Source organism: Mytilus trossulus, chromosome 12 (genome assembly GCF_036588685.1).
Source record: "Mytilus trossulus isolate FHL-02 chromosome 12, PNRI_Mtr1.1.1.hap1, whole genome shotgun sequence".
Lineage (NCBI taxonomy): Eukaryota > Metazoa > Mollusca > Bivalvia > Mytilida > Mytilidae > Mytilus > Mytilus trossulus.
In genome coordinates, this window is record NC_086384.1 from 56,786,707 (window position 1) to 56,801,804 (window position 15,098).

A 15,098-nucleotide genomic window follows, 5' to 3' on the forward strand; every position below is an offset into this window, starting at 1 on the left:
AGAATAAAATATTTGCAGTTTTGATGGTTTACACAGAGTCCCTACATGGTATCCTTCCATATACATGTCAAATAACATTATATTTCGAAACTAGCTTCCGAACGATTTTTGGCATATTGCATGGTTTTCTCATGGACAAGCTCTTAAAGATTAAATGCTCTCCACAATATTGTTCATTTCTCATACTCAAACCTAATACAGGCCCTAACTATTTGAATTTTTCGGAAAACTAAGGAGTTTCTTACCCCAGGAGTAGATAACCTTAGCCGTATTTGGCACAATTTTTGGAATTTTGGATCCTCAATGCTCTTCAACTTTGTATCTATTTTGCTTTTTAACTATTTTGATCTGAGCGTCACTGATGAATAAAGGCAACAGTAGTATACCGCTGTTCAAAACTCATAAATCCATGGACAAAAAACAAAATCGGGGTAACAAACAAAAACCGAGGGAAACGCATTAAATATAAGAGGAGAACAACGACACAACACCGAAACGCAACACACACAGAAACGGACCAAGCATCAGACAAAACACCACGAGAATAACAAATATAACATGACAACTAAATACATAAATTTGTGATAGACAAGTACCGTGCCACGTCTTATCTCAATATCTCAAAAATAAGAGAAAACACAAACGACTCAACGTTAAAATGCAACACACACAGAAACGAACAATACTATAACAATGAGTCTTATGTAGACGAAACGCGCGTCTGGCGTATAAAATTATAATCCTGGTACTTTTGATAACTATTTACACCACTGGGTCGATGCCACTGCTGGTGGACGTTTCGTCCCCGAGGGTTTCACCAGCCCAGTAGTCAGCACTTCGGTGTTGACATGAAAATCAAGTATATGGTCATTTTTATAAATGTTCTGTTTACAAAACTTTAAATTTTTCGAAAAACTAAGGATTTTCTTACCCCAGGAGTAGATAACCTTAGCCGTATTTGGCACATTTTTTTGGAATTTTGGATCCTCAATGCTCTTCAACTTTTTATTTATTTTGCTTTTTAACTATTTTGATCTGAGCGTCACTGATGAGTCTTTTGTAGACGAAACGCGCGTCTGGCGTATACAATTATAATCCTGGTACTTTTGATAACTACTAACTACAAGTTTCCTGGCTATTGGATAATTATATCTGCTTTGTTATTGTTGGAGATCTTGTTTTCTTTGATTGTGCCAATTGCTTTTCTGATCCGAGGTTTGGTTCAAGCTTCTTCAGACCCTTTTTTACCCGAACCTCTATACATACTATTACCTCTATATGATGTATGCTCCTTGATTCTATAACCTGATTGGTCAACTGTTGTACCATACTTTTCAATTTCCCATAATCATTTGTTTCAGGTGAAGTAGTACAAGAACTAGGCTTGGTGGACTTTTTTGGTTGATGGTCTTTCAAAATCTGTCGATGTGCAACTCTCATATGGGTGAAAACTTGAATGGATTCATACATGTACTTATGGACCTTTAAAACATGTTTCAATTTTTATTTCAATCCAGTTCGGAACATGGATTGCAACAGCTCTAGACGCCACGGATATGCATGGTAACTACTTTTCTGCTTCCAAATTTAAATCGTCATCGGAATCTAAATTACTTCCCACAACCTGGAGATTTACATCATATAAGGAGGTAGGCCTTGCTAACACCAACATTTGCCTCTCGTTTAAATTTTGCTATATTTACGTCATTGAAAAGGTAGGGGTCCATGCATCATCTGCAACAGTCTTAAGGAAATTTACCGTTCCATTTTATGTTTAGGGTATATTGAATATGACCAGTTTTAGGGTACCCTAAAAAACGATAAAAAACTAGTAGGTAAAAACAGGGACCTATATAAGTCCTTGGTAAAAATCAGTGAGTGTTTTTGCACATGTTGACATTTTAGAAATACCCTGACTGTAAAATTACATAAAAGAAACATGTCTTCAAGTAAACCTGAAACATCATGATATTACAAATAGCCTGAACGTGAAATAAAACGGTTTTTAATTATTGATACGGCAAAAAGTCTGGCCAGCTCAGATAAAACATTTTTTTCTTCAAATTAGCCAGAAAAAAATTTTGTCGTTTAATTCCTACTAAATATTGTTCAATCCTTTATTGGTTATTGATTAAAAAATGACAAATTTCACCGTTTGAATTTTTCAAAAATTTTCAACAAGTCGGCAAACAAGGCACACGACAAAAGAAGAATTTTGGGAAAAAATCATTCTCATCTTACAAAATTTCTTACAGAATGTCTTTGTATTATTTTAATGTGTAAAAGACAAAGGAGTACTGGCCCAATAATAATTGTAATTAATTTATAAGGGAAAACAGTAATAATTCAGTATGGAGCGAGTATTCTTGGGACGGGGACTTGACATAATTTTTATCACATTTTTTTATTGGTTTTTCTCCCCAGACTACAACATGCCCCTATCATCAATAGCAGACGCTATTAGAAATCATTGTTTTGACAGTCTGTCACTATCTAAGTACTATATGTTAATGTGAATATTTATAAGCATAAGCTTGTACTAGGATTGATGTTCAGATCATTTCTTCTAGAAAATTGTCTTTTTTATTGAAAAAAACAACAACAAAACAAACACAAACAGTAAGTACAAAACTATCAACGACTTGCCACTAAAACCATGTTACTTCATTATTTAATTCATATGTTCAGATCGACTTTCCCAAAACTTCCCAGGTTTTTTTGGCTAAATAATGCCACAAGGTCATTTAGTCAGTATAGTTGCTCAAGAACCCATCATACTCAGTTCATTGGTGTTTTTAAAGCATTTCTTGTATGAATGGTAATTTTCTACTTTTTTATCCACATCGTTAAAAGAAGATGTTCTTTGGTTTAATGTTTGGTAGTGTCAAAAATGGTACTTACTTGACTGTCTGCATCATTCTCACAGCCAAATGTAAACAACATAAATGCTTGATCACTCTTTAATTTACATCTATGTTAAAACGCACTAATGACTTTAAAATTACTTGTGTAAGAGTTGTCTCCCATATACGAGGTCTACCCCATAAACAAAATTTTGATATAATATATTCTTGAATGAAATTCAAAGCTAATCAATTATTCACAGATATCTTTGTCCTTTTACCATAATTCAACATCGTATTAATATTAGATTAATACAAAAATTTCTATATTTTATAATGTATTTTAACTTCTTTTTAGAATGAAACAAATTGAATAATTTTAATAGGAGCACTATTAAATAAATCATTCATACATGACATTGAAATGCTTACTACGAATATCAGCAAGCTGATACAATTAATTAACATCTTTTACAGTATACTTGCAGTTACAAGGTATACATTGTGGTTCATCATCATTTTTAATAGATATTCGTGTGTTAATCTAGTCTGACCAATACGACATCTAGAAATAATACACAGATCTGTACTGCACATAGAGTTATTGAAAAGTGTACCTGAATAACGTTTAATTTCATGTAATTTATTATCATATTTTTAACTCCATTTTTTATTTAAGTAAATCAAAAACATACTCTGTAATATTAAATCTAAATCAGTATATGGTATATCACAGTTAAATTAAGGGTCATCCAGGGCATTTGTTTCATATTCTTGAACTGTGCTTCAATAGATTCTAACACGACTCGATTCCCATATAAAAATCATAACTCTTCCATTTCAGGTATAATCAGAAAGAGTGACACATTATAATTCTCATCGGTGATTTGTGTGGAGGTGTTTCAAAACATAACACTTTGTATGTATATTTAGTATCATAATATCATCAATTAATAAACGATGCGCATCTCGTTTTGTCATAATATTAAGGTGACGAAGAGTAATACCATGAAGTGTTTTGTTCGCAATTTTGTTTGTTTTTCCTTGTCACATTTAGCAAGTTCGTATGCAATGTTTCCTCAATCCCAATCCCAATCGTGTTAAGAGAGAACAATAGTTCTTCCACGTTAAAGAAAAAAATGTAGGACAAGCTAATACCTTTACAAGGCAGCACTGTCACCAACAAAGAGGAAAGCGATTAATATAAGTTGTAATAACTTGTTTCCCAATCCACTTTAAACTAATACGTTTAAACTACAAAAAACGCATTAAATAACTATAAAATCCAACAGTCTTAAAAACAAGACAAATTAACAGACATAGCAAGACTGTCACATGATAAAATATAAGAACTCGATTCCTGAAACTCCAACTTATAAAAAATGCTATCCTTTGTAGCGTGTTTACTATCAACCATGGTGACACAGCCAATAGAAATAGTTCAAGATGATAACTGACAAGACTATGTGGATATTTTATTCCAATGATACGCATATCATAATAAGATATCCTTTGCCCTTCATAATATTATGGTTTACATCAGCAATTATAATGGTATATGAAGGTGTAGCTATTAGCACTCTTGGATTAAACCTTTTCCGCTCCATGGCAAAATCAGAGTTACCGGTATATACCTGTACGAAATCGGTCTAAAATAACTACTCTACATCTTTTGCCGCGGTAAACTTGTCCACTAAAAAAGATATCACAACTATTGGTACTGGTAATATACATTGGAATCTAGTAAATAAAGGCAACAGTAGTATACCGATGTTCAAAATTCATAAATTGATTGCGAAAAAAAAACAAATCCGGGTTACAAACTAAAACTGAAGTAAACGCATTACATATTAGAGGAGAGCTACGACACAATAGAAACACAACATACACATATTTTTGCTTTCAAACTAGTTTTACCTATCGGTAACTCCAAAGTAGTGCATTTTCTGAAGGAACCTACGTGGAATTTTCCTTTTTTGTATTTTTACCGTAAAAAACATGCTGAGACTCTATCTTTTCAATTGATATTCTAAATGCTATCTTCACGTATTCTATTTACAATTCTATCGTTTAGAATAGCTTCTACAATTTTGATTATATGATGCTTTCGAATAAATGCCAATGAATTAAGTTAGATTAATAGTATATAAAAAAAGATATAAGATGCAAAAACAAACAAACTCGTTGTCGGATAGCATTATTTAAATTTATTTTAGTTTAGTTTTTTGTACGTCAAAAAGGAAAATTTTACTCATAAAGAAAAGCCTCTCCGTCAACAAATGTACAAACAAGAAGAATCTTTTCTTTTTTGTCAAAATAAATACCCCACGGCCCTTCGATTCCATCAGATTTAGTTAAACAGTTTCTTTCATCTGAGAGTACTAATACTGTGTGGGTATTATAATCAGTCACATATATATTTTTCTCATCGTCTGTTGTAACGCGACGCAAATCTTTGTATGTATCCTTTTTAAACTTCCAAATTAGTTTTCCATCCAACGAGCAGCAGTAAATTGATGTCAAATCTATACAGACCAACCTGTCTCTGTCTATTGTAATGTCGTGGATACTGTCTGAAGGTAAAGGTATGGTACGTATTACCCTACCTGTCAGGTCCATCATCTGTATTATACTCCTTGCAATAACAACGTACAGGTTATTAGCATTATATGATATTCCGTAGCAGTAACCACTGGTGTTGATTTTCCTGATGACAGTATCTGTGGATATATCTATTATCAGTATGGTTATGTTACTACAGGATACTGCCACAGTGTTACTATCTATCTCTGTTATAAACCAAGGTGTATGAGACAAAGGCATGTGATGAATATTTGTACCGTTATCGTTACAAATAATAAGTGACATATTAAACAAGTCGGTAAAAACTAATGTATTTCTTATTTTAATACAGCTAGTAATGGTCCGATATTCATGAACTGACTCCTTAATATAAAACTGTTGACGCAATGTAACAGAAACAGGCAGATTAGTTTTGACAGATGTTTGATCCTGAGCAAATGGTCTTTTGTTTTGCGCATTTTCTGAAATAATTAATCAAATAACTTATATTGTTTTGTGTCATATAAACATGTTTCTGACAATAACTTACAGATATATAAAATAGACTAGAACACACCCACAGAATCACAGGCATTTGGAGCTTGGTTGAAAGTATGTAAACTGTTGTAGAGAGATTTTTTGTAAAGATTTTGTATCTGAAGAATTTCAGAAAAAGATTTCATATCTTGAAAATTTCAGTAAAAGAGTTCATGTCTGCCAAGGAGTAGGTCCGGTAAGACCCCTTTTTGGCCCCAAAATATGGCAGTTTTACAAAATTGTTAAAATGTTAACTTTTGGTTATTTATTGGACAGTTGAATGCTTCTGCTACATAAATATGGACTGTTTTTGACAATACCATGCACTTATGTCGGGTTGTAGCACCATTAAGTCACGCTTAATTACTGAACTCTTCAAAATTCTATCATTTTAGTTAAATTTTAGACGGTTTCCGTGTAAAACGAAAGTGGCCGAATTCGTGTTCATCCTTGATATTGAAATGTAAGTTGTATTTTATAATAATACATAACATATATAAAGGTTTTGGCTGAACACGGATGCGGCCTCTTTCATTTTTGACAAAAACTATCTGAAAAGTGACGTTTTTGGGCATATTTGAGAGATTTTTCATATTTGAGCTTGAATCGGATCGTTTTTAATGACTAAATTAGTTAAAATCTTTCACAAAAACTAATTGAATCAATGGAAATAGACACTTCAGTGTTTAAAAAGTGGTCAAAATCTTTCGCCAGATGGAACTGAAATTTGAGGCCAAAATGAGTCCTTACCGGACCTACTCCTTTCAGAAAAGGTATCAAAATTCGTAGGTACTTAGAAACAGTTTAAGCCCTCTCGCTTGTTTCCAAAGTCCGTTATTATCTATATTTCTTCTGTTTAATTCCATCATATTTGCGTTTCTGTATACTATGAACATACGTATACCATGAATCAATTATATTTGCTATTCACTATCAACTTCAAGTTTCTTCTTCTATGGGATCACTGCTATAACATATATATATATAGTCTCTTTTAACGCGATAATTATTGTCCTGTTTCCTAGTACTCTAATGAAATGTATATGCAAGTTTAAAACCGGAAGTCCTGTTTGACTTAAAAGCAAAATCGCTGGTATTTTAGGCTGGTTTGATGTATATTAACTGTTTGTGGATGATTTTATGTCTGGTAAATTTAAGAAATGCTATCAAAAAGCATATATATGGAACATGGAGACGGAACAATATTTTTAAGCCCTATGTCTTTGTTTCAAAGTCCGTTTTTTTTTTGTTTGCTGTTATATTCCCTTTTTTTTTGCGTTTCTGCATACTATGCACATACGTATCTATATCATAAGTATTAAAGCGTAATTAATTTTCTATTAACTATTAGTTCCAAGTTTCTTCTCCATGGCGATCACTGCTATATTATATAGACAGCCTCTATATATTATTGTAGTATATTTATCATAGTATATATGCCGATAACGCGAAAATAATTGTCCTGCCCCAGTCTGAGTACATTATGATAACTATGTGCAACTTAAAACCAAGGTTTAATATAAGTGGTTTTTTTTCGATCTAAAACACCACGATATAGACAACGCTCTGATTGGTTTATTAATTTTTCATTTTTGTTATCTATCATACGATTGGTTCTCAATGTTAATACCGGTAGTCATGTCAGACGACAAAAGAATATTCGGACGTCTTTATTATTTTTCCTCCCAAAATAACCTTAACTAAATAGTCATAAAAATGGATGACAAATGCGACTATGCATGTTACCTATAGAACACAGAGGCATGATGATTAAAAAGAGGTCTTCTCGTTTAATAGTATAGATGTATCAATGCAATATGAATTTAACATGATTTATTAATAGTTAATGTCGTCAAGAAATATACATATGTGTATATGTATATTTTTATAAGTACGTCTGAGCTTGTGACAACTCTACAACAGATTTAGCCATCGGATCACCATCAGTGATGGTGATACATGGCTGCGAACAGTATGTATTTACAACTCGTTTAAACATCAACCCAACAATGTTAGATCTGTAAATTTGCTTTCGCTAATTTTTTGTACTTTCCTCGCCGGGATTCCAACCCATGCTACTAAGATATAGTGACACCGAATCGCCTGCACTGCATCCGTCCCGCTCAACCACACGTTGCAATTTATTGGTAAACATACACATCTGTTTACCACAAACTAAAGAACCATCGGTCATTTTATACAAAAGAAAGTAACTGCTCAATCACAAGACATCTTTTAAGAGCAGGGCATGATGTTGAAAAGGTTACATTTCCAAATCATTGAGAAAACCAACAATGTAGATATACAAGGACAACGAGAGAGAGAGAGAGAGAGAGTTTTGATGTACTAATTACGAACTCCTTAATCTGATGGATTCAATGACAGAGACTGAGAAAGATTTAAAAGCAAATCTAAATAATAATCCTGAAATCATACAAATCAATTTATAGAAATTCATACAAATACATATGTTAAACTTTTACTTCAACTTTATGTAGTTCAAGCTACAAAAATATTGTTTTTGTCAAGATTCTGATTTCACCCTGAGAGATGCACACGCCTGATGAAGATAATTTGTTCAGCGAAATATTGCGTATTTCTATTTAAAATCGAATAGAACTTGTTTGTGTATTAATAGAGATGACCAGGATATTGACGAAGGAACTTATCTCGACGAACGAACGTATTAGGAGCGGTAAGTGTATGTTTACAAACATACTTAAACCTGAAAGGTGTTGTTATGTAATGGTTAATATGTTTGAATTGTATTCGGATGCACTCACGATAATGGAGAGAAAAGAATTGCAAATACCAATTTTAAATGATTTTCATGATTTATAGAAAAAAGACGTATCAGTTACATGCGTTTTGTTAAAATATCCTTTTTGACTTTCTTGATCTTTTGGAAAAATTTTGTGCTGTATTTAGACCCATCTACAACAGCATTTGTTTTACATGCACACGTATCACAAAAGCGGAATAATCCAACGCACTCATAGGTTTGAATGTTGTTTTCAATTAAAACTTAAAAGTATATCTGAAACAATCCACCTTCGTGCCTTCTATATCATTTACTTTATTACGACAATAGATTATAACTGGCGAGAAAAGGTAACGCCCGGCCACCGAAAGCTTTATAACTGTGAAGGCTAGGTGGTCGAGTGGTCTAGCGCGGCGGATACAGTGCAATGCAATCGTTGTCTCTATATCTATTAAAGTATCATGAGTTCGAATCCAAGCGAGGGAATAACAAATGGTTTGTTTAGAAGAATTATATATATATCTACATTACCGTTATGACTATCGTAACAAACAACTTTACAATGAAGGCTATTAGAGGATGGCATCAAAATACTAGTAAGTAAAATTAAGATATTTTCACATTATTGCAATTGCCAACATCCTAGTTGTGTAAAAAGGCTAACATTTATGATAAAATATACTTTCGGACTAAATTCATTCTCAACCAGTAACAGATGTGTATAGTATTAAATATGTTACTTTTGTTTACAACTCGGATTACTCCATACAGGTGTGAATCGTTTGAATATACTCGTTTTAGATAATTAAATAATAGAAGTGACAAAATAGGAACTGTTTCTATGTTAATCTCGTGAATTAATATAGTCAAAATGTAAATTGAACAGTTTTTTCATTGTAAATGGTTTGAATTGGAAAATATAGAAGAAGTAGTCGTACATTCAACTTGTTCTCATAAGTTCTTTAAAACTGTCATAATGGGTCAAATTAAGTATGAGGGCAATTCATTGAAGGTGTTTTTAATTTCTCTATTTTCTGATTGCAAACAAAACGAAAGAAAATCAACATTATATAAAAAAAAAATACCTGCCCTGTCTGGTACTTGTAAGTTAACACCTAATTCTGCATGTTCTGTTGTATCAATTTCTGCTTCTGTTAGCATCGTAGACATAATGTTGATCACTTCGGAACGAAGTTTATGAACATTACATAGTACCATTTCTGCTACTTCTGCACATATGTTTAGGTCATCGTGAGAAATAGCTTTAATTCTGATATTCATGTCGGGAGTACTGTTTAATCTGATTTCATCTATAGTTTCATAAACTTTTGTTTTATCCCATGAAGTCGGAATGTCCAGTTGCATGAAAACCGGTATAAGGACTCGTTTGTTGTCTGAAACATCAGAGTACAAGTTTATAGTTCAAATCTTATCTTAATATCGTCTTGATATACAAATATATAATATTGTCAGGATATTTTATATTCATATTTTAACACTTTTGAAATAACACATACATTAGGATATCGAAATGATATATTCCTCGCGAGAATGTTTACCTTCTATATCTGGTTCTGTAACAACAAACTTTTCCATATTCTCCTCTTTCCCAAATATGTTAATCAATATGTTTATCTGGTCAACCATAGCGGTAAGAGTTTCTGTAAAAAAATAGGTAGTTATGATATTCCATATTGACACGATTGTTACTTTTGTGTAGTTACTGAAGCGTTTAAACTGTCGAATCATTAAAGCCATGACAAATAAGAAAGCCAATGATATTTCATGTCATTATGTATTATGTAGATTTGACTACTGGACTGGTGATACCCTCTAGACTGAATCGTCCACAAGCATCAACTAAATAAAAAGCGAGATCAAGTGCGTCGGCATGGCCAGCGTCTGCTATGCATTTGTCATCGGCCTAAAAAAAAGTCCACACTGTGTCAAATGTCACATTCAGGAAAAGGACATGAACATTTAGAGAGTGACGGGTTAAACATGTTCGTGCCTACTTACCCCTACGCTGGCTTGGAATAGTGAAGTAATACTATTTAGACCTGCTCGATCTAGTTATAAAATCAATTGTTAGAGTATTTGCTTAAAACACCAATGAGTAACACCACGTGTGCTACATGCAAAGTAGGATATGCATACCCTTCTGACTTCGGATCCTGAAGCTAGTGGGACCAAAAACGATTTGGGTAGGGTTCGCGTTGCATAGTTTAAATTTCTATCTATTTTGATATGTTTGTCATTGTTGTTTTCCCCGCCTTAGTGATTTAGTCAAATTATTAATTAAAAAACACAAAATGCACATAGTATTGATCAGAGAGTATTCGTTTTTACTGTTAGCTAGTTCAAAGCTACTTTCAATTAATAAATCAACCATGTTTTCTCAACACAACCTATCAAATTATTTTGTATGTATACTTCATGAACAGTGTTTTTCAAAGGATCAATTAGTTTATTGAGATCGTATCTAAATGAACGGACTATTTAAAATTCACTTGTTTACTTCCCTTCAACCATTCTTTCCCCAATCGAATATAGTCTTATATTAAGTATGTTCTATATATACCATATGTTAGGCAAAACACTTAATCACAGACATGGCGAACATCTTTAGAAATATAAGAAGTGAAAGAGGGGCGAAAGATACCAGAGGAAGAGTCAAACTCATAGATAGAAAATAAACAACAATGGCTAAAAATAAAAAGACAAACTGACAAATAGTACAGTTGACCAAACATAGAAAACTAAAGACTAAGCACGTGAACCCCACCAAAAAACTTTGAGTGATCTCAGGTGCTCCGGAAGAGAAAGCAGATCCTACTCCACAGGTGACACCCTTCGTGTTGCTTATGTTATAACAAATCCGGTAAATAGTCTAATTCGGTAGCTTACATTCGTGAAAAGGGAGAGGATATTGTAATTACGACTTAAGGAACGTATCCATAACGGTCAACCAACTCGTGATAGCGTCTGTAAAGTTTACGAAGGGATGATTTAAACCTAACCATTTGGAACTCTTGGTTTTTAAAGCTTCCTTGTGAGTAGCAATCCTATATCAAGGAAATAATTATAGGAAATACCAGCTCGGGAATATTGTATCAACTGGGAGATAGATACTCCGTATGCAGTCGACACTTGAATGCTGCTTCATAGAAATGGAAAGTTCACAATTGGGAAGCTGAAACCATCTCTTTTATCGTAAAGTTTTGTTTTCAACTAACCTGCATTGTCAATTTTTAGATGTAAGTCAAGATATGAGGCAGACTTAGCTGTAGTATCATTTATCTCCAGTTCGATGGGATAGATTCGTTCAACATCGTCACCAAATTTTGTATTATTTAGTGGTAAACAAATGGGATAATTAACAATAGGGAACGCATATTTGTCTCTTGTCATAAATGCATATCAGTATTATTGAATTTTTAACAAATCATTCCCAAAACGACACAACGTTTGTAAGGCTCAACCTTCTTTTTTCGCACTCCTCTTTTCAGAATTAATTCATAGGATTTTAGTTTATTTGGTTTTCGATGCGTGTGATTATCAATTGTTCACTTGGTATCTTCAATCTCTGGTATTCTATGTAGGATTTGAAAAAGGTTATTAGGTTTTTGATTTCACCATCTTGAATATGCAGAGAGGAACCGACAACAATCATAAGCCCAAAAAACTACAAGAATATATCACGGCAAATCATAAAAACAACTCAGCAAGAAAACGCAATGTCACCTGCTATTAGATGAGCCATATCTTGCGATATTATTAATATAATAACTGGTAAGCAAACAACGATCAGTTAATCTGTGAAAATGAAATTCATGCGGTTAAAATATAGATAGATAAATGAGTTATACTGTTACATGTATAAGGATTTACGAAATTCTTGTGTGTGCAATATTTCGCAAAGAAATTGAGAATAAATCAGGTCGTAAGACAAGGACGTGATATGATTTGCCAATTCCAATTTAAATAGCGTATACTTCAAATTTTGAAGTGAAGTTACATTATTGTATTATGTGATAAAATAATGCTCATTTACCAATTTTTCTTGCGGTTTGCTGACACTCATCTTCCATCGATCTACTAAACCGATTAGGCATGGTATGGTGTAAAGCAGCTGATTTTTCTTCGATTACTTGGTTTTGTGCTCTCTTGATAGAATATACACGAAATCAATGTACACTCAACACATGTAAACGGTAATAAGAGTATAGATAATGATAGATGGCTGCTTAACGGTAAAATAATGTACATGTCCATGACGACGAGAACATGTTAACGTGATATGTATATTAATCCTGCTTTGTATTATACCCTGAGTCGGATTATCAGCGTGCTAGTCACACGGTAATGTTAATCAGGAGGAAATGGTTGACAAATTAATACTGACAATGTATCAGTATAACATAATTTTTGTATATCTAAAATAGTCTAGCAAAATAGGAAAACCGTTTTTGCATGACAATCAGTATCATTAAAAAATCTGACAGCTTTCCTACCTATTTTGGTTTTGTACTATTACATTTATATTAGCATGCATTCTTTTGAAGTGTTGATGTGGAATTACAATGTATAACACTGAATTTTTTGCGCTATCAGAAAAGAGGGACGAAAGATACCAAAGGGACAGTCAAACTCATAAATCTAAAATAAACTGACACCGCAATGGCTAAAAATAAAAAAAGACAAATAGAAAAACAATATTACACATGACACAACATAGAAAACTAAAGACTAAGCAATACGAACCCCACCAAAAAACTAGGGGTGATCTAAGGTGCTCCGGAAGGGTAAGCAGATCCTGCTCCACATGTCGCACCCGTCGTGTTGCTTATGTGATAACAAATCCGGTAAATAGTCTAATTCGGTAGGTCACATTCATGAAAGGGAAGGGGATTGTAGTTACGACGTAAGGAACATATCTGAAATCATCTGTGAAACGGTTATTCCGTAACGGTCAACCAACTCGTGATGGCGTCCGAATGAATGATTTCAACTTCACCATTTGGAACTCTTGGTTTAATAGCTTCCTTGTAAGCAGCAACCTCTATCAAGAAAATCATGATAGGAAATGCAAGCACGGGAATATCGTTTCAATTGGGAGATATAGACCCCGTATGCAGGTGCTGCTGGAATGTTTCTTCTTATAAATGGAAAGTTCACAATTTGGAAGCTGAAATCATCTCTTTTAGCTAAAGTTTTGTTTTCAACCGACCCTCATTGTCAAATTCTAGATGTAAGTCAAGATATGAGGCCGACTTTACTGTATCTGTAATATTTGAACATTCGATATGAAATTTGACACAAATTAATATCAACTTTGCATGTTACTAAAATGCGCCGGAAAACAATTTGTTTGTGTTCTGACAGACAATCGGATCCAAATTTAAATTCGTCATGCATGAAGATACTAAGAAATACATATCATTATTGGCAAGCATTATTTTAACCCTAAAAGAGTTAGTCGTCTTGGAAATTGCTCGCTAACCGATATTTTATGGACTTCATTGTTCAAGACCTCACATAAGCTTCAAACTGGGTAACCGCAGAAACAGTAATAAGTGGTTACTTCCTCATGATTGTATATTACAAATGTTAGATCTTAAAAGTACAATTTATAGAAGTTGACATGTTTAGAAACATCGTTTAAACTAAAGACTGTGCGAACGGGTTTTTTTTATTACGGAAAATTGAACGCAAGACGTCCCGCCGATTGTGACGTTTTGTGGAAATTCGAACGCTTTAACCTTACGCCAGAAGCTATCCCCTTTTTTCTGATGAAGTTGATTTGTCCTAGAATAAATATATAAGTATAGACTGAATGTAATAAATGCCTATAGCGATAAATAGTTTGCACAATTTTACTCCCTACGCTCTCACTTCCTACATCTATTTTTATACCAACATGTTTCATTACTAAACGTCATATAACAAATCTTACCTCAAATTCAGCACATTTATTTCTCCAACAATCTCGACACATTTTCTCATATTTCAACATGTAATCACTAACTATGGTAAGTTTTTTAGTTTGCATAATAGTTTTCTCTGTATCAATAGCACATCCACTGCTTATTACTTGAGCTATTCCCATTATGGATCCTTCTAGTTTAGTCCGTTTGTTGCTAAATATGTGATCTGTCATTTCTTTTGTATCTGACAGATGGAATATTTCGTTTCGTACATCTTTAATTTGTTCTATCCAATTATGTATCCCTAATTCGTGCTTTCCACATTTCTGAATTATATAGTTTGCTAGTGTAATATCAACTACTCTAAGATCTACGTTTTCTTTTGCAGAATATCTACAGATGCAAATTTGGATTAATTTATTTCCGGCATATTTTCTGTGCTCATTAATCAGGTTCCTTTCGTCTGAT